This window comes from Lepidochelys kempii, chromosome 1, assembly GCF_965140265.1.
Source record: "Lepidochelys kempii isolate rLepKem1 chromosome 1, rLepKem1.hap2, whole genome shotgun sequence".
NCBI classification, from domain to species: domain Eukaryota; kingdom Metazoa; phylum Chordata; order Testudines; family Cheloniidae; genus Lepidochelys; species Lepidochelys kempii.
Window position 1 is genome coordinate 351,809,181 of NC_133256.1, and position 19,407 is coordinate 351,828,587.

Below are 19,407 nucleotides of genomic sequence, written 5' to 3' on the forward strand. Positions count from 1 at the left end.
CACACACACGTACAACCCCACATTCACACACAGACACCCCCCCCACAGCACATGCACAACCCAGCCTGCAGGCCCAAACACAGACACACACACACACACGTACAACCCCACATTCACACACAGACACACACAAACACACATACAACCCCACATTCACACACAGACACACACACACACACACACGTACAACCCCACATTCACACACACTCACACCCCCCACAGCACACGCACAACCCAGCCTGCAGGCCCATACACACACACACGTACAACCCCACATTCACACACAGACACACACACACACACATACAACCCCACATTCAGGCACATACGCACACACCCCACAGCACACGCACACACAATCCAGCCCACAGGCACACATGCTCCCCCCCCCACAGCACACGCACATACTGGCATGCAGGCACGCACACACATACGGGCACACACACACGCACACACACACACACACGCACACACACACACACACACACACACCGGCTCACACCCAACAGCACACACATTCACACCCAACCTGTCCACTCCCTCATAGTCACATACTGCTGCCCACCAAAGCATAACTAGCCATGTGAAACGTGCACACAAGTGCACTCCCCCCCTGGCCACATGCGCCCCAAGGCTGCCATTTCCCAGCCTCACAGCAGCCGGGCAGGCAGAGCTCAAGGAGAAGTGGTTACTTCCCTGCCCTGTAACTGCTGTTCTTCGAGATGGGTTGCCCCTGTCCATTCCACTTCAGGAGAGCGCCTGCCCCATGTACCACAGCTGGAGGTTCCTCCCGTGGTGGTTCCCACGCAGGCAGCATGGGCACCCTTCGCACAGCTGATATAAAGGGCAGAGCCCGCCCAGCGCTCCCTCAGCTCGTTCCCACTGGAATCCAGGACATATATGCCGAAGTAGAGGGGAAGGAGGGTGTGTCGTGGGATGGATGTGTGCAACGCGCCTCAAAGAACAGCAGTTACAGAACAGGTAAGCAAACATTTTAATTCTTCGAGTGACTGCACTTGTCCATTCCACATTAGATGACACACAACCAGTTCAGGATGGAAGAGGGTTTCAGAGCCTATCTGAGCCACGACTGCAACACAGCCCTCCCAAATCTAGCCTGAGCGTTCGAGGCTTGGGAGAGAGCACAGTGGCTAGTGAACATATGCCCCAGTGCCCAGGTTGCAGCTCTGCTTATGCTACTGATGGGCCCCTGTCCAACCCTGCCAGCGCCCTGAGCCCGTGGAGAGCGTGCTGACACTCTCCCAGCTTAGCTCCTCTAGCGGTACCAAGGCACCGCACAAGCCAGGATCCAGTCCGGGAAGGTATTCTCTGTGACAGGACAGGCACCACCTTCATTTTATCAGCGAAGGAAACAAGCAGCTGAGGGGTCCCTGTAACCTGCTTCGTCCTGTCCAGGTACAAGGCTAAAGCCCTGTGGATGTCCAGACTGTGAAGCGTCACTTTGTCCTTATATGAAGGAGGTTTTGGAAAAAACGTTGGTAAATAGATAGACTGATTAAGGTGGAAATCCTAGCCCACTGTAGTCAGAAATTTAGGATGTGGGCACAAATATAACTTGTTATAACAAACTGTATATTGGGGGGGGGGGGGTCTGCTACTAATGCCCAAAGCCCAGCTACTCCTCCTGGTGCAAGTAATAGCTACTTTCGTGGAGAGAGGCCGAAATGAACCCAGAGCCATAGATTCAAGAGCTGGACATATTAATGCCAACAAAACCAAATGCAGGCCCCATGGAAGTGTGGGGTCTCTGCCGGTGGAAAGTGCCTGTCCAATCCTTTTGAGTATCATACAGTGACAGGGTTGCAACATATAGACCTACCCTCTGTAGGGGATGGAGCGCAGCAGTTGCCACCAGCTGACCTCTCAGAGAACTGAGGGAGAGCCCTTTCCCTTTAACGTAGAGTCAATGTTCCAATAAGTGAGGAGAACAGTGCACAGGAGGCGGACCCCACTGCTGGGCCACACCAAGAAAGGAAGTTAGACCTGGGGGATGGTTTTCTGTGGGTTCGGAGAACCTCTAGGGAATACTCTGTCCCTGAACTGGTCGTCACCCAGCATCCCAGCTATCAGATGAAGGCTGGAAGGGTTGGGGTTCAGCAGCTGGCTGTGGTTCTGTGAAATTATGTCTGTGACGTGAGGACGAGTCACGGGCTCCTGGATGGAAAGATTCAAGAGGTTGGAGAACCAGTGCTGTCCAGGAAGGAGGACAGAGCTCAGGTTCTCTTGGTTGGAGAGAAGCCTGGTTGTACAGGAAGCAATACTGACATGTCCTTGGTGAGCAACAGGCCCAAGGAGCAAAAGAGGGCCTGGATCAAAGCTGATCTCCACCTGATACCTGGATCACCCTCAGACCAACCAATCGCCCAGGACAGGAACACCTGGCCGCCTTCTTTCCTAAAAGGTAACGCCACCACTGCCATGCACTTTGTGAGGGCTCCAGGGGCTGAGGGCAGACTGAACAGGGGGCTGTGAATTGATAATAGGCCTTTGCCACAAGGAACCTTTGCCTCAGTAATCTTGTGGCTCTGGCGGATGGCAGGTGTACGTAAGTGTCTTTCAAGTTGAAGGCAGCATACCAATCGTTGGGATCTAGGGACAGGATAACACAGGCCAGGTAATCATGCCAAACTTTCTGTTTGTTAAGTATTTGTTCAGGTTTCGCAGATCGAGAATAGGTCTGAGGCCTCCCTTGGACTTTGAAATGGGAAAATCTCTCCCCCCAGTGCTGAGGAGGTACCGGTTCTATAGCCTCTGATTGCAAAGAGACAGCACTTCTGGAATGAGAGCAGGCCATGAGATCCGTCCCTGAAAAAGGACAGGGAAGTGGGAGGTGTGGGGGACCAGTGACAAGCTGCAGGGTAGAACCCAAACTCAATCAGTTGTAACAGGGCTCCAAGAACCTAGCAAGCGGGACAACCTGCTGCCAGAGGGACGGAGAGAGATCCGATCCCAACAAGGTGGTACGCTGGCCTTGACTAAGGAGTCAGATAGACTGAGTAGCTGTCGTGGGTTATCTCCATGGAGCTATTGCAGGAGGAGGAGTTGGCAACATCTCTCTCTTTGGGATTTATGGCACCTCTTCATATGCTCAGGCTGCCTTGGTGGATACAAGGGGTACCTCTGCTGAGTCTGAGGATGAAACTGCTTCCTCTTAAGACCCAGGTGTAAACACCCCAGAGACTTAAGGGCTGCCCTAGAGTCTTCTAGGGAATGCAGCACTTTCTCCATTTTCCCCAAAACAAACTAGGATCCTCTACTGGGAAATCCTCACTCATCTGCTGGCCCTTAGCTGGTGTTCCAGGCTGCAGCCCAGAGGAGTGTCACATTGTGACCACAGATGCTGTCACTCCTGGCACAGAGTGTGTACCATCCACAGCCAACTGAGGCAAGTTGCCAGATACCAGACAAGCTTCCTTCAGCATGGCCTGATATTCTTGCTTAGCCTCATCTAGCAGTTGTCGATGAATTTAGCCATATTGTCTCACATGGAGAAATCATTGCTGGTCAAGACAGCCGGGTAGTTTGCAATTCTAAATTGTAACCCTGAGCATGAATAAATTTTTCTACCAAAAAAATCAAGCTTTTTTTATTCTTTATCCTTAGGTAGATTTGGAAAATCCATTATGTGATTTCTCGTTGAGTGCAGTCACCACCAAAGAACAAGGGTGGGCTGCATGTAGAAGTACTTGGGACCTTGGGATGATACTTGGTATGTCCCCTCTGTTCTCTCAGCAGTGGGTGGAAGAGATGCCAGGGTTTGTCACAATTTTTTGTGGGCTCCAAGATGGCTTCACTAATTGGTAGAGTTACTCTACCAGGCCCTGAAGTGTGCAAGATATCCACCAATTTACGTTGATTCCCCTACACCATTTCTACCTGCACACCCATGGAGCTGCCCTCTCTTTTTCATAACTCTTGTTAGGCCTTAGAATAGTCCTGAATCTGGGATGATGACTCCAACACTGTTGCTTTGTCAAGAGAGGACAAAGATGTACTAAGGGGTGGCTGTACAGGACGGTGCACTGGTGGCTGTAATGAGGTTATATCACTTGGGTCCAGTTATGACTGTAAAACCTCTGATTCTTGATGGGTTCCAAGGTCGGAACTTGGATTGGCACGGGGCATGACTCTTTGCCTTGGAGGAGATTTGAATATTCAAGGCACTGGAGAAGCTCAAGAAGTTGGGGGCATGCCCCACAGATTCCAGAATGGCCACTGGTAAGGCATTGGGTCCCAGTTATAAGTGTCCCATGGCCATATCCCTGGACCTACTCCTGTGCGAGCATCAGTGCTGAGTCCTTGATCTTCATGAGGAGGAGGGCAAATTGAGATCGCCTGTTGTATGACTGGGATTTGTAGGATCCGACCTCTGACTCCAAAGATAAATAGGAGTAATCGGAGGGCCGTGGAGGCAGGGTACTGGGTGGAGTAGAAAGGACTGGCAGTCAAGATCTATGATTGGAAGTGAGGGCTTACCCACTGACGGTACCAAGCCTTTGTTTGGAAGATGTGCTGAAGTCTTGGCAGTCATCGGTACCAAGGGCTGCTATGTCAAAACCGGCATCGAATGATAGGGTGACAAAGCTGCAGACAGCACCGGCACTTGTGAAGAGGTAGGCGGTACTGATAACCCTACAGCCTGTAGAATCAGGGAGCCCAGTACCGAAAGGCAAAGATCTTTAGCTGCTTCCTACTCTTCACGTGTAGTCTGTATTGAAAGCACTGTATGAAGCTGAAATCACACAAGCCCCGGCAATGGAATCAGTCTCAATGCTGCCAATGTTGGTGCAGAGTCAATGACTTCACATGACATGAGCCAAGGAAGTATGTGGTAGTGGGAAGTGCCTCACCTAATCTGTGGCTCTAACCTGGGTACCCAACTTGCTCCTGGAAGGTCACAGAATCATAGAAATGTAGGCCAGAAGGGCTCTCGCTAGGTCATCTAGTCCAGTGCCCTGCACTGAGGGAGGACTAAGTATTATCTAGACCAGTGGTTCTCAGACTTCTATATTGGTGACCCCTTTCACACAGCAAGCCTATGAGTGTGATACCCCCCTTATAAATTAAAAACACATTTTTTTATATTTAACACTCTTATAAATGCTGGAGGCGAAGCAGGGTTTGGGGTGGAGGCTGACAGCTCCTGACCACCCCAAGTAATAACCTTGCGACCACTTGAAAGGTCATGACCCCCAGTTTGAGAACCCCTGATCTAGACCATCCCTGACAGGTGTTTGTCTAACCTGCTCTTAAAAATCTCCAGTGACAGAGATTCCACAACCTCCCTAAGTCAGTGGTTTTCAACCTGTGGTCTGCAGACTACTAGGGGTCCACAGACTATGCCTATGGGGGTCTATGAAAGTTTGTCATTTCCTTAGAACAGTGGTTTTCACCTGTGGTCTGCTGATCCTTGGAGGTCTGCAGACTATGACTAAGATTTCCAAAGGGGTCCACACCACGATTCGAAATTTTTTAAGAGTCCAAAAATGAAAAAAAGTGGAAAGCCATTGCTCTAGGTAATTTGTTCCAGTGCTTAACTACCCTGATAGTTAGGAAGCTTTTCCTGTTGTCTAACCTAAATCTCTCTTGCTACAATTTAAGCCCATTAGTTCTTGTGCTTCCTTCAGTGGTTAAGGAGAACCATTTATCACCATCTTTATAACAAGCCTTTACATACTTGAAGACTGTTCTCATGTCCCCCCTCAATCTTCTCTTCTACAGACTAAACAAACCCATTTTTTTCACTCTCTCCTTGTAGGTTATGTTTTCTAGACCTTTAATCATTTTTCTTGCTCTTCTCTGGACTTCCTCCAATTTGTCCCCATCTTTCCTGAAATGTGGCGCCCAGAACTGGACACAACACTCCAGTTAAGGCTTAATCAGCGCGGAGCTGAGTGGAAGAATTACTTCTCATGTTTTTCTTACAACACTCCTGCTAACACACCCCAGGATGATTTTTGCTCTTTTTGCAACAGTGTTACACTGTTGACTAAGATTTCGTTTCTGATCTACTATAACACCTAGATCCTTTTCTGCAGTACTCCTTCCTAGGCAGTCATTTGCCATTTTGTATTTGTGCAATTAATTATTCCTTCCTCAAAGGAATACTTTGCATTTGTCCTTATTGAATTTCATCCTATTTATTTCAGACCATTTCTCCAGTTTGTCAGGACCATTTTGAATTCTAATCCTGTCCCACAAAGTGCTTGCGACCCCTCCCAGCTTAGTATCATCTGCAAACATTATAAGTGTACTCTGTATGCCATTATCCACATCGTTTATGAAGATACTGAAGATACTGGGTCAGAACCAGACCCAAGACAGATCCCTCAGGACCCCACTCAATATACCCTTCCAGCTGGACTGTCATCCATTGATAACTATTCTCTGAGCATGGTTTTCCAACCAGTTATGCACCCACCTTATAGCAGGTTTGTCTAAGCTATATTTCCCTGGTTTGCCAGGCACTGGGGTCTCCTTGATGAGGAAGGTCTCCTAGGCTTTGAAGAATGCAGATTGTCTGACTTCTGTCTCTTGCGCAGCACCAGAGATGGAGAATGATGTTTCCTTCCCAAGTCCCCGGAAGCGCATTGCCCAGAGGGGCACTCCGAGGCACAGCAGAGTCGGTAGCTCTGCGTACCAAGTGGCTGAGTTCTGAGAGAGGATGCAGTGCTGCTTACGTCAGCGGGTGTCAAACCATCACCTCTCTGGATTTCCTGGCCCTAGTCTTGAACTTCCTGCAGATCAGGCTCAGGCGTTTACCCCAAACATGTCCCTCTCCCAAACACTTTAGACTGGGGAGGTGGGGATCACTGACTGGCAGAGATTTAAATACAGCCAGAGCAGCATTTAAATTCCAGAGGCATAGGCATTTCCTGATCCCGGGCATCAATGACATGAAGTAAAAGCTGAAATATCAAAACAATAAAACAAAAAGCCAAGCGAGCACCACTACCTAAAACGAATGCTAAACCGACTATTCAAACTATTGACATCAGTGTAAAGAAACAACGAGGAGTCCGGTGGCGCCTTAAAGACTTGCAGATTTATTTGGGCATAAGCTTTTGTGGGTAAAAAAATCCACTTCTACAGATGCATCTGAAGAAGTGGATTTTTTACCCATGGAAGCTTATGCCCAAATAAATCTGTTAGTTTTTAAGGTGCCACCGGACCCCTCATTGCTTTTGTGGATACAGACTAACACCATTACTCCTCTGATACTCAGTGTAAAGAAGTTTTCTCTGAGAGAAATGGGAACTTGTGTGACAAGACACACATGCTTCAACTACCGATCATGGCTAGTGAGAAGGAACTGAGGGAGGCTCCTCTCTTAATACAATCGGCTAGTGGCATGAGTGTGTAGAAGGTGCATATGTTGTCCTGATGGATACCTGACTTTGGTGTGCTGGGCACACACACCTGAAGCGGAATGGACATGTGCAATCACTTGAAGAGGAAAAAGAAATGCACAGAGGGAGAACAAACCCAGAGAACAGTGGATGCCTGCAGGAGGGTCGGTTCTAAAGCTTCTCATCACACCTTGAACCCTTCACTGCACCCAAGGAATTCTGCCCACAAACCCTTCCCTTCAATCTCCCCCTAGGACTGCCAAGGGAGCTGGTTATATACTAGTCACCCCCCAGCCTTTTCCCACCAGGCCTCATCACAGGCAGGACCACAAAAATGACCTCCATGTTCAACTACATTTCCCATGATGCCTTGCCACAGACTGCCATAATATGTATATCACCGAGGGCTTTGAGGAGCTCCTGCCTTGGCTTAAAAGCTAGGGACAAGAGACTGGGTCCTGTTTCAGCCCAGTCTGCTTCCTCAAGGCTGTTCTCCCTCCATGCTAGTGCCCTGAAATCAAAGGTGCCACCAGCATTCTTCTCAGGAGAGGGCCCGGGGGGGGCCCAGTCCCCAGGTTACCTATCCAGTAGCAGAGGTCACAGCATGTGTTACATCCCAACTTCCTCATCAGCAGGATCCTGCTGTGTGCATGCATTGCATTTCGGGAGGTGAACGCATACACACAGGGTTCCCCTTCCCCCCTTTGCATTGCCACACAAGTCCTCGCCAAGCCACCATCTCCCCTTCTGGAGCAGACCCAGGAGTGCAAGAGGTGGAGGAAGCAGTGTGAAGAGATGGCGGCTCAAGGTTCTGGGAAGCAGGGAGCCTGGTCAGAGACCTCTCCCGCCTCCCTTCCCACCAGAGAGACCGGAACCGGCTGGGACCTATCCCCCCACCCCTCCCCTCCCACCAGAGAGACTGGGACGGCTAGGACCTCCGCCCATTCCCCTCCCACCAGAGAGACTGGGACGGCTAGGACCTCCGCCCATTCCCCTCCCACCAGAGAGACTGGGACGGCTAGGACCTCCGCCCATTCCCCTCCCACCAGAGAGACTGGGACCGGCTAGGACCTCCGCCCATTCCCCTCCCACCAGAGAGACTGGGACCGGCTAGGACCTCCGCCCATTCCCCTCCCACCAGAGAGACTGGGACCGGCTAGGACCTCCGCCCATTCCCCTCCCACCAGAGGGATTGGGACTGGCTGGGACTTCTCTCCCCTCCCCTTCCCTGGAGAGACCGGGACAGTGAATTTGGAGTACTGTTGGTCTATGGCCAAGGGAAGACCTGGGTCCCCCGTTGTTGCATTCCTGTCTGATTACAGATATACTCACACGTGCACACAACAGCACGCATGCATGCTCAGACAAACACACACCCACACACAACTCACTGATTTAGCCAAGCGTGGTGTGGAACCTGACCCAGCTCCACAAGGAGGCGATTACAGGAAAACCTCAACTTTAGCATGGCCCACGTGCTTGCAGAGAAAAGCCCAAAGCAGGACCTCAGTGCAGTCGGAAGGGTCAGAATCGGACAGGCAAATAGGAGGGTCCCAGCACTTCCACTGGAACAACCTCCCACGTTTGTGGACCTGCCCGTGATTTTGGAACACGTGGGGCAGGCGATGGTGTGGCACGCAGGGAGTCTATGCACGTTACACTCACAGGAAAAATGACACCCTGGGCACCTACCCACAGAGACGTGTGCCAGCAATGAGCATGGGCAGTCATGTGTGCAGCACAACCCACAAGGGCAAACACTCAATAACACAGACACACCAAAGGACACCCTGCACCTGAGAAATGACTGCTGCTTCCCCTGTGCACAGCCCCTATTCACCAGCACGCACTCCCACGTGTGCCCTGTGCAAGAACAACATACATACTACGACACGTGCCCTGCGAAAGCATGCCCTTATTCACCAGCGCTCACACTCCCACCTGTACCATGTCAAAGCATGGCCCCTACTCACCAGCGCACACATACTCCGGTGTGTGCCCTGCGAAAGCACGCCCTTATTCACCAGTGCACACACTCCCATGTGTGTGCTGTGAAACAACTGCCTCTATTCACCAGTGCACACACTCCCATGTGTGTGCTGTGAAACAACTGCCTCTATTCACCAGTGCACACACTCCCATGTGTGTGCTGTGAAACAACTGCCTCTACTCACCAGTGCACACACTCCCATGTGTGTGCTGTGAAAGCACAGCCCTTATTCACTGGCATGCACACTACCACGTGTACCCAATAAAAGCACAGCCCCTACTCACCAACACACATATTCCCACATGTACCCTGTTAATTCCCGGGCCCTACTTACCAGCACATGCGTGTACGTGTATGTGCTACGAAAGCCCGGCCCGTTCACCAGCGCCCGCACTCCCACGTGTACCCCGTGAACGTACGGCCCCTTGTCACCCACTCCCCCCAAGTGAAAGCACAACTCGTCTTCCCCAGCACACGAACTCCCACGTGTCCCCGGCGCAGACATGTCCCCCGTTCCCCAGCAGAAGCACCCGCCCAGGCTCCCTGTGAAGACGTGCCCCTCTCCCCCGGCACGCACACTGGGAAAGCACAGCCCCTCGCTGCTTGTGCCCGCACTCCCACATGTGCACACACGATGGCTATTCCCTGGCACACACACCTCGGAACACATGCCCACCAGCACATGCGCTCGCCGCTCTGTCCGTGCCCATGTTCATTACACCCGCTGCGTTTAATTAGTTCTGAAGGCTCCCCCCCTCCTCCCCTGCCTTGGCCGAGGAAAGCCCACTTGTGGCTAGTTTGCCGGGCAGCGGGAGCCGGCCCGAGCCCCTGAGCCCGGTGTGGTGCCCACGGCCAGCACAGCTCTTACCTTTGGAGCAGAGCCTGTTCACGGCACAGGGATAGGATGGCAGGGCCCGAGTAACCATAGCAGCGCTAGCGAGCGCCAGGAGCCAGCCAGCGTGCAAGTGAGCCAGCCAGCGAGCCAGCAAGCGAGGAGTGCTGGGGGTGGGGGCGGAGGGGATTCGGGAGAGGAACAAGAAAGATAAATTTCTCCTGCGAACTCAGCCCCCCTCACAGCCTGGGGAGCCGAGTGTTAGTTTAAGGTGTTGTCATGGCAACCAGAGTATGTGTGAGGAGAGAGGGAGAGGGAAGGAAAGTTCAAAGCCAGCTGGGCGGGGGGGCTGGGTCTCCTGGGGGGTACCCGGCAGGTGCCACCCCCCCCGCCCCAGCGCCCCTCAGAAACACTACCCCCGCCCTGAGCTGGCTCCCTTTTGGGGGGACAGGAATCCCAGGGCACAGCCAGCTGCCAGAGCTCTCTACCCACCCCCCATGCCGCCATTGCTGAGCACCCCTCACCTCGGCGCCCTTCCCTTGGAATCCCCCTCCCCTCAGGGAGCCAGCCCCACCTGGCCCAGCAGCTCCCCCCTGGGCCACCCCGCCCCAGGCCCAGGCCTTGGGGCGAAAGCTGCCTCTGGCCAGGGGGTGTCACTTGCCCGGGGCGGGCGCGTGCCCAGGGCAAGTCCTGGCCTCTGGCAGCCCCCAGCCCCGGCCCGCTGGGGCCTTCTCCCTGCAGGTGGCACCATCCGCTCACAAACTGTGGGGACCGTGAGCCCTGCCTGAGCCCCCCGGCCAAAGCAGCCAGGCGGGGGGCTCCTGTGGGGGCCGTGGGAACACGCAGGGGCACCTCAGCCCAGGACGCAGCCACTCTGGTTCACACGCACCCTCTGCACACACGAGAGGGACCAGACGCGGTGCCGGGGGGCCACGAGCGGAGTGAGGGGCTCTCTGCTCGGAGCTGGGGAGCCTCCCACAGTCAGGGGGGTCTAAACCTCTCCCATCAGGCCCTGCTTCCCCCAAAGCCCCTATGCATGGGTCAGCACCGTGCACCTGTGTGCATGCCAGCACGGTACACCCCTGTGTGTGGGCGGCGGGCATGGTACGACCCTGAGTGCGGGCAGTGGGCACGGTACACCCCTGGGTGCGGGCGGTGGGCACGGTACACCCCTGAGTGTGGGCGGTGGGCACGGTACGACCCTGAGTGCGGGTGGTGGGCACGGTACGACCCTGAGTGTGGGCGGTGGGCACGGTACACCCCTGGGTGCGGGCGGTGGGCACGGTACGACCCTGGGTGCGGGCGGTGGGCACGGTACACCCCTGTGTGTGGGCGGCGGGCACGGTACGACCCTGGGTGCGGGCAGTGGGCACGGTACGACCCTGAGTGCGGGCAGTGGGCACGGTACACCCCTGGGTGCGGGCGGTGGGCACGGTACGACCCTGAGTGCGGGCGGTGGGCACGGTACACCCCTGGGTGCGGGCGGTGGGCACGGTACAACCCTGTGTGTGGGCGGCAGGCATGGTACGACCCTGAGTGCGGGCGGTGGGCACGGTACACCCCTGGGTGCGGGCGGCAGGCATGGTACACTCCTGGGTGCGGGCGGCAGGCATGGTACACCCCTTGCGCTGGTAGGGGGCACGGTACACCCCTGGGTGCGGGCGGCGGGCACGGTACGACCCTGAGTGCGGGCGGTGGGCACGGTACACCCCTGGGTGTAGGCGGTGAGCACGGTACACCCCTGTGTGCAGGCGGTGGGCACGGTACACCCCTGGGTGTAGGCGGTGGGCACGGTACACCCCTTTGTGTGGGCGGCAGGCATGGTACACCCCTGGGTGTAGGCGGTGGGCACGGTACACCCCTTGCGCTGGTAGGGGGCACGGCACACTCCTGAGTGCAGGCGGTGGGCATGGCACACCTGTGTGCACACAGGCCTGGTACACGCCTGTGTGGAAGCAGCTCTGTGCTAAGCCACCCCCTAACCTTGTAGGGGGAAGCTCAGGGCACTGGCTATGGCCATGCCACGCCCCGCGGGGAGGGGAGCTGGGGGCTCTGTCCTCGGCCCCGCCCTGCCCTGGTGGGGGAGGGGAGCTGGGGGCTCTGCCCATGGCCACGCCCCGCGGGGAGGGGAGCTGGGGGCTCTGTCCTCGGCCCCGCCCTGCCCTGGTGGGGGAGGGGAGCTGGGGGCTCTGCCCATGGCCACGCCCCGCGGGGAGGGGAGCTGGGGGCTCTGTCCTCGGCCCCGCCCTGCCCTGGTGGGGGAGGGGAGCTGGGGGCTCTGCCCATGGCCACGCCCCGCGGGGAGGGGAGCTGGGGGCTCTGTCCTCGGCCCCGCCCTGCCCTGGTGGGGGAGGGGAGCTGGGGGCTCTGCCCATGGCCACGCCCCGCGGGGAGGGGAGCTGGGGGCTCTGTCCTTGGCCCCGCCCTGCCCTGGTGGGGGAGGGGAGCTGGGGGCTCTGCCCATGGCCACGCCCCGCGGGGAGGGGAGCTGGGGGCTCTGTCCTCGGCCCCGCCCTGCCCTGGTGGGGGAGGGGAGCTGGGGGCTCTGCCCATGGCCACGCCCCGCGGGGAGGGGAGCTGGGGGCTCTGTCCTCGGCCCCGCCCTGCCCTGGTGGGGGAGGGGAGCTGGGGGCTCTGCCCATGGCCACGCCCCGCGGGGAGGGGAGCTGGGGGCTCTGTCCTCGGCCCCGCCCTGCCCTGGTGGGGGAGGGGAGCTGGGGGCTCTGCCCATGGCCACATCCTTCCATGGGGGGAGGGGAGCTGGGGGCTCTGTCCTCGGCCCCGCCCTGCCCTGGTGGGGGAGGGGAGCTGGGGGCTCTGCCCATGGCCACGTCCTTCCATGGGGGGAGGGGAGCAGGGGGCTCTGTCCTCGGCCCCGCCCTGCCCTGGTGGGGGAGGGGAGCTGGGGGCTCTGTCCTCAGTGACACCCTGCCCTGCGGGGTGGGGAGCCGGGGGCTCTGCCCAAGGCCGTGCCCTGCCCTGGGGGGAGGGGGGATTCTCAGGTGCCCTTTAGGGGCTGGAGTGGGGGTCGTAAACATCACTTTTGTGACAAGTACAAAGGACAGCACAGACCCAGGAGCTCAGCCCAGAGCGAGGTGTGTGTGTGTGGGGTGCGTGAATCTGCGCGTACGTGGTGTGGGTGTGCGTAGGTACATGTGTGGGGAGAGTGGAGTAGGGGTGTGTGCATTTGCGTGTGTGTGTGTGTATCTGGGGCTGTGGGGGTGTGGTGTGAGTAGTGGGGATGTGGGGATGTGTGCATCTGCGTGTACGTGTGTGGGGGGGGGGGTGCGTGGGCTGGGGGGAGGTAGAACTCGCTCACCACAATTGTTCTCAGTGACGCTAGCACCGTCGGGGAGCTCCAGGATGCAGCTGATTGTACCTACACCTTATTGCTTGGTGCCATTCGCTCTTTTAATCTTTCCTTATCAACCGACTTTTCACACCACGAAATTCAGGCGAGTTAAAATGTTCTCAGCCCCCTCTTCCCATCTGTTCCTGCCCCTCCCGCCACCACCTTCCCCCCCCATCCCCCCACGCACAAATCTGCAGGCAGGATTCCACTTTCTGGAGCAGCTAATGAACGGGGAGGAGGCTGGTGCATGGCCCATCTCAGGGCGTGCAGGGGCGAGAGGCTGCAGCCCTCCCTGCCAGTGAGATTTCCCGTGTGCCAACAAGACGCTTCCCTGCCGCACACGGGAATTACCGCCAGCAGCTGAGAGTGCGGCACTGAGCCGTGCACGCCCCAAAGGAGCGTGCGGCTGGACTCCGGCTCACCAGGGAGCTCTCCATGCACAGCACAAGCCCTGGCCACTGGCCTGGCCCAGGCCGCAGGCTGCTCTGCCCACCCTCCTCATGGCCCTGGCCACAGAGCCAGCCAGGACCCTGCCCCTAAAGCTGGGCTTGACTCCGCTCCCCTGGAGCCCAACAGTGGGGCTTCAGCAGAGCCCATGAGAGTGCAGGGCCCCACCCTGTTGGGGCAGAGCAAATGGCAGAGTGCCCAGCACTCCCTGCTAGACAGGAGGAGGAAAGCCCTGGCGAGTGCATGAGCCGTGCCCTGGCTGCTTTGCTGCCCCTTCCCCGTCGTGCCCTCCCTGGCCTGGCAGCTCCTCGGGGCAGGGAGCGGGAGGGTCTGCCGGGACTCTGGAGGTGGGGCGATGCCAGCGCTTCGGGAGGCCGGGCCCATGATGGGCAGTAGCCACCGTCGCGAAGCAGGAGGGTCTCTCCCGGCCCCAGTGGCTCCCCCACCACGTCCAGGGAGGCCCAGGTCCTAGCCAGTTCCCTCGGCCCAGAACTCAGTGCGGGCCCAGCCAGCGGGCCCCGCTTACCTCCACAGCGGCTCCTGCTCCCGGCCTCGCTCAGGGCCAGCGCCAAAAGGAAACCTGCAGCCACTGGCTCTGCCCCTTTCCTGCCAGGAAAAGGACGCCCCTTCAGGCTCTCGCCTGCCCCCTCTCCAGCCACAGGACAGAACCCGCCTCCTCAGGCTGAGACACTGCATGAGCCCTTTGGCCCATCGCGGGAGGGAAGCCCATAGACAGGGCGAAGTAGCGATGCTGGGCGGAGATGGGCTGGGGGGCCGTGTATATGCCTGGCTTGGGAGGGCTCTGTCTGTGTGTACGTGTGTTGTGGGGCCTGTCCCGTGATGGAGGGGTGTGTGTGTGTGTGTGTGTGCGCACACACTTCCCAAAGAATCTGGACACACACCGGGCAAGTCAGGATGTGCCTTCCACAGACTATCTGCACAGCCAGGAAGCACCTTGCCAGAGCAGTGATTTCCACTTCCTCCTGCTCTGCGCCCAGAGGAAACCCCCCGCCCCACCCCCAGGCTGTGATGGGGGGCAGCCTCCTCCCCCGGGACTGTCTGTCAGCCCCATAGGAATGCAGAAGGCACAGGGAGGGGCAGTTTGCATCCAGGCCTGGTGCACTCATTGCATGAACCAGGGGCCGGATGGGTTGCGCAGGGGTGGGGCCAGACTGAGAGGGTGGGGCCGGATGGAACCTGTGGGGCCAGGCAGGGAAAGGATGGAGCGTGTGGGGATGAGTGGGCAGGGGCAGAACAGAGCGTAGAGAGCTGGGCAGAGGTGGGGCCGGCCTGAGGGTGTGGGACATGATGGAATGTGTGGGGCTGAGCAGGGAAAGGAGCAAGCCTGTGGGGCCAAGCCGGGAGGGGGCTGGATGGAGCACGTAGAGCCGAGCCGAGAGCAGGCAGGACAGAGTGCGTGGAGCTGGGCAGACATGGGACTGGCCTGAGGGTGTGGGGCAGGATGGAATGTGTGGGGTCGGGCAGGATGGAATGATCGTTAATGGTAATAGCTACTCAGGTAGTCCTTAAGGCAACCCCCCAGCAGCACTGTGTCCTGCAGGGCCCACTCATGCCAGTGGGGCTAGCAGCGACCCACAGGGACTGCGCCCCCTACTGAATCCCCAGCACTCCACCCTGGAGTCCCTCGGTGGCTTCTGGTGGCCTCCCATCCCACGGCCAGCCCTGCCCACCTGGCCTGCCCCTGGTGAGAGGGGCACAGCGCGCAGGGGTGGGGGGAGGCTGACTTGTGTCTGTCCTGCCAAAAGGAACCCAGACATGCTGCCCGTCGAGGGTCGGTGCCGTGTGAGTCATCAGTGCAGGGACCCTAACCCAGCTGGTTGTATACCCACCTGTGCTGGGCGTGTCCCCGACAGCCCAACCCCCCGTCCCGCCCCGAGGCAACGGCCCATCCCCGTCCCGAGGCGCCGGCCCCGTCCCCGTCCCGAGGCGCCGTCCCCGTCCCCGTCCCGAGGCACCGTCCCGGTCCCCGTCCCGAGGCAACGGCCCAGTCCCCGTCCCGAGGCAACGGCCCCGCCCCGAGGCAACGGCCCGGTCCCCGTCCCAAGGCAATGGCCCGGTCCCCACCCCAAGGCACCGGCCCCGCCCCGAGGCGCCGGCCCGGTCCCCGCCCCGAGGCACCCGCCCAGTCCCCGTCCCGAGGCAACGGCCCGGTTCCCGCCCCGAGGCGCCGGCCCCGTCCCGAGTCGCCGGCCCGGTCCCCGCCCCGAGGCACCGGCCCAGTCCCCGTCCCGAGGCAACGGCCCGGTTCCCGCCCCGAGGCGCCGGCCCCGTCCCGAGGCAACGGCCCGGTCCCCGCCCCGAGGCACCGTCCCCGTCCCCACCCCGAGGCACCGGCCCAGTCCCCGTCCCGAGGCAACGGCCCCGTCCTTGTCCTGAGGCGCCAGCCCGGTCCCCGCCCCGAGGCAACGCCCCGGTCCCTCCCCGAGGCGCCGTCCCCGTCCCCGTCCCGAGGTGCCAGCCCGGTCCCCGCCCCGAGGCAACGCCCTGGTCCCCGCTCCGAGGCGCCGGCCCAGTCCCCATCCCGAGGCAATGGCCCGGTCCCCGCCCCGAGGCGCCGGCCCAGTCCCCGTCCCGCCCCGAGGCACCGGCCCAGTCCCCCCACAAGGGGCTGGCGCAGACCTCACCCCAAGGCTGGGCCTGGTCAGCACAAACCTCTCCTTGGCTGACAATAGCCTCCCAGGGGCTCCAGGCATCAGCGTGAGTCACCCACTCCTACAATGGCCTCTCCCAGTGCGAGTGGACCAGCCAGCACCAGGCTGTTCTGGCCCAGCACAAGGTTCCTGTGGGTTCTAATCCCCCCATGCCCTGTTCTGCTGTAATCTTGGAAGGACCCTGTTTGCTCCCCAGTGCTGAGGACAGCTGCAGTGCCCAAGAGTCCTCGTCCATTTCCACCCAGGACACCTAGCCCCAGTTCCCAAGCTCCCAGAGCCGCTGCAGTGACCGGGAGACGATTATTTCCTTGCTCATGCAGTATCACCCACCCCGTGCACTCAGGAACTGTGCACCAGGCCCTCCGAATCTTGAGAGTCACTTAAAAACCAGGAGATTTTTTTAAACAATATGTTTTAGAGTTTCTTTGCCTTCTGAGCTTTGACATTAGGGGCCGTGTTTCCCAGCTTTGTTTTTCTTAAACAAGATCTGAGACTCTTCCCCCATTCCGAGGACTCCAGGAGCTGGGACGTTAAAGGCTTGTCTACACTGGAAACGTTTTGACAGCACAGCTGTCGAGCTCACGACGGCGACGGGAGGGGTGCTCCCATCAGCATACTCAAGAGGAGGTAGCTCAGTGGACGGAGGAATTCTGCCATCAGCCTAGCGCTGTCTGGGCACTAGGTCAGCTCAGGGTGTGGATTTTCCATCTCTATGGGTAGGGTCCCAGAGCCCCAGCTCCAGACCAAGCCCAAACGTCTACACGGCCGTTTTACAGCCCTGTGAGCCCAAGTCAGCTGGCCTGGCCCAGCTGTGGGCAGTTAATTGCTGTGTAGATGTAACTAGCCCTTATGGCAGAGTCCTGCACTTAGGACGGAAGAATCCAATGCACCGCTACAGACTAGGGACCAAATGGCTCGGCAGCAGTTCTGCAGAAAAGGACCTAGGGGTGACAGTGGACGAGAAGTTGGATATGAGTCAGCAGTGTGCCCTTGTTGCCAAGAAGGCCAATGGCATTTTGGGATGTATAAGTAGGGGCATTGCCAGCAGATCGAGGGACGTGATTGTTCCCCTCTATTCAACATTGGTGAGGCCTCATCTGGAGTACTGTGTCCACTTTTGAGCCCCACACCACAAGAAGAATGTGGAAAAATTAGAGAAAGTCCAGCGAAGGGCAACAAAAATGATTAGGGGGCTGGAACACATGACTTACGAGGAGAGGCTGAGGGAACTGGGATTGTTTAGTCTACAGAAGAGAAGAATGAGGGGGGATTTGATAGTTGCTTTCAACTACCTGAAAGGGGGTTCCAAAGAGGATGGATCTAGACTGTTCTCAGTGGTACCAGATGACAGAACAAGGAGTAATGGTCTCAAGTTGCAGGGGGGGAGATTTAGGTTGGATATTAGGAAAAACTTTTTCACTAGGAGGGTGGTGAGACACTGGAATGGGTTACCTAGGGAGGTGGTGGAATCTCCTTCCTTAGAAGTTTTTAAGGTCAGGCTTGACAAAGGCCTGGCTGGGATGATTTAATTGGGGATCGGTCCTGCTTTGAGAAGGGGTCGGACTAGATGACCTCCTGAGGTTCCTTCCAACCCTGATATTGTACGATTCTATGAAATCAATGGGAGTCTGGATCCTGCTGAGGAGCTGGCCTTAGTGAAGGAGAGCTGGCTCTGTGAGAGACAAGGCTGCTCTCCTTGAACATCTTCACCAAGGGCCCGGAAGGGGAGAATGACTTTTCCAGATGCCACAAAGCTGGGGGTAACCCAGAGAAACCAAACAATAGGACCTGCGAGGGTGGGGGCCATGGAACAAAGAGACTCATCTGGAAAAGGGCAGCCATGCTGTTTGGGGGGAACCATCCGGAGCCCAGAACCCCGGTGGGGCCAGAAGCCCAGGAGCAGCCCCATGGAGAGGGACTGAGGAGCAGCAGAGTTTGCCTGGGCTCACAGCTGCAGAGGAAGCCAACGTGACCTTGAGCAGCATGCAGAGGCCTCACACACTGCCCCTCTCGGTGCAGCTCTGGCACGGGCATACCTGGCCTCTCGGGCTCACCCTGGGCTCCTCATTAGTAGGAGGCTAGCGCCCAGCTGGGGAACGTGCAGGGAGCAGCGAGGGCACTCAGGGGCTGGAGCACAGACTGACAGCTGCATATCGCTGATGGAGACACCGCCAGGCCCCTGGCCCAGACAGGGCAGGTTAGAGCCAGTGGGAGTGAGCGAGGGCCGTGCGCCGGGGTGACCAGGGACAGAGTTTAGAACTCTGGGTCAGGGGAGCCAAAGGCGTTATTGTCACGAGCAGTGATGGGGAGACGGGCCCCAGCAAGAGGAGAGGGAAGGGGGCTGACAGGCAGCCGGGTGGTTTCAGGAAGGACCATGAGCACAGGGCAGTCATGGGCAGACAAGGATGGGGATAAATCCACCCATGGCAGCTGCTCTGCTCCAGTAATGCAGGTCACCCCATGGGTAAGGCGTGTTCCAGGGATTATGGGGACTCTCCTGGGGGCCATTGGCACAGCTCATTGCCTGGGCCCATGCTGGGGACAGGGAACGGGCAGCTCACACACTGGTCCAGACTTTGCACTGGGAAAGCTCAGCCATGCCAGAGCTGAGCATGGAGCCACTCCATGCACATGGGCAGCTCCCTGGAGACCAGCCAAATGGGAAACAGACCCTGAGTGAGCAGAGAGCGGAGACCCAGAGCTCAGGAAAGCTGCACTGGGTACATGGGTTGGCTTATGTCAGT

At 58.0% G+C, this 19,407-nt stretch overlaps 1 protein-coding gene across 1 annotated transcript in view; it reads right to left on the reverse strand.

Annotated features, from left to right (window-relative positions):
• SHANK3 (SH3 and multiple ankyrin repeat domains 3) overlaps nt 1-14,551 on the reverse strand; it is a 772,487-nt gene extending 757,936 nt beyond the window's left edge. Inside the window, exon 1 of the mRNA XM_073329053.1 lies at nt 14,518-14,551. The gene's annotated coding sequence lies outside the window, so the exon portion shown is untranslated. The remainder of the gene's footprint in view (nt 1-14,517) is intronic.
• Nucleotides 14,552-19,407: the final 4,856 nt, after the last annotated feature.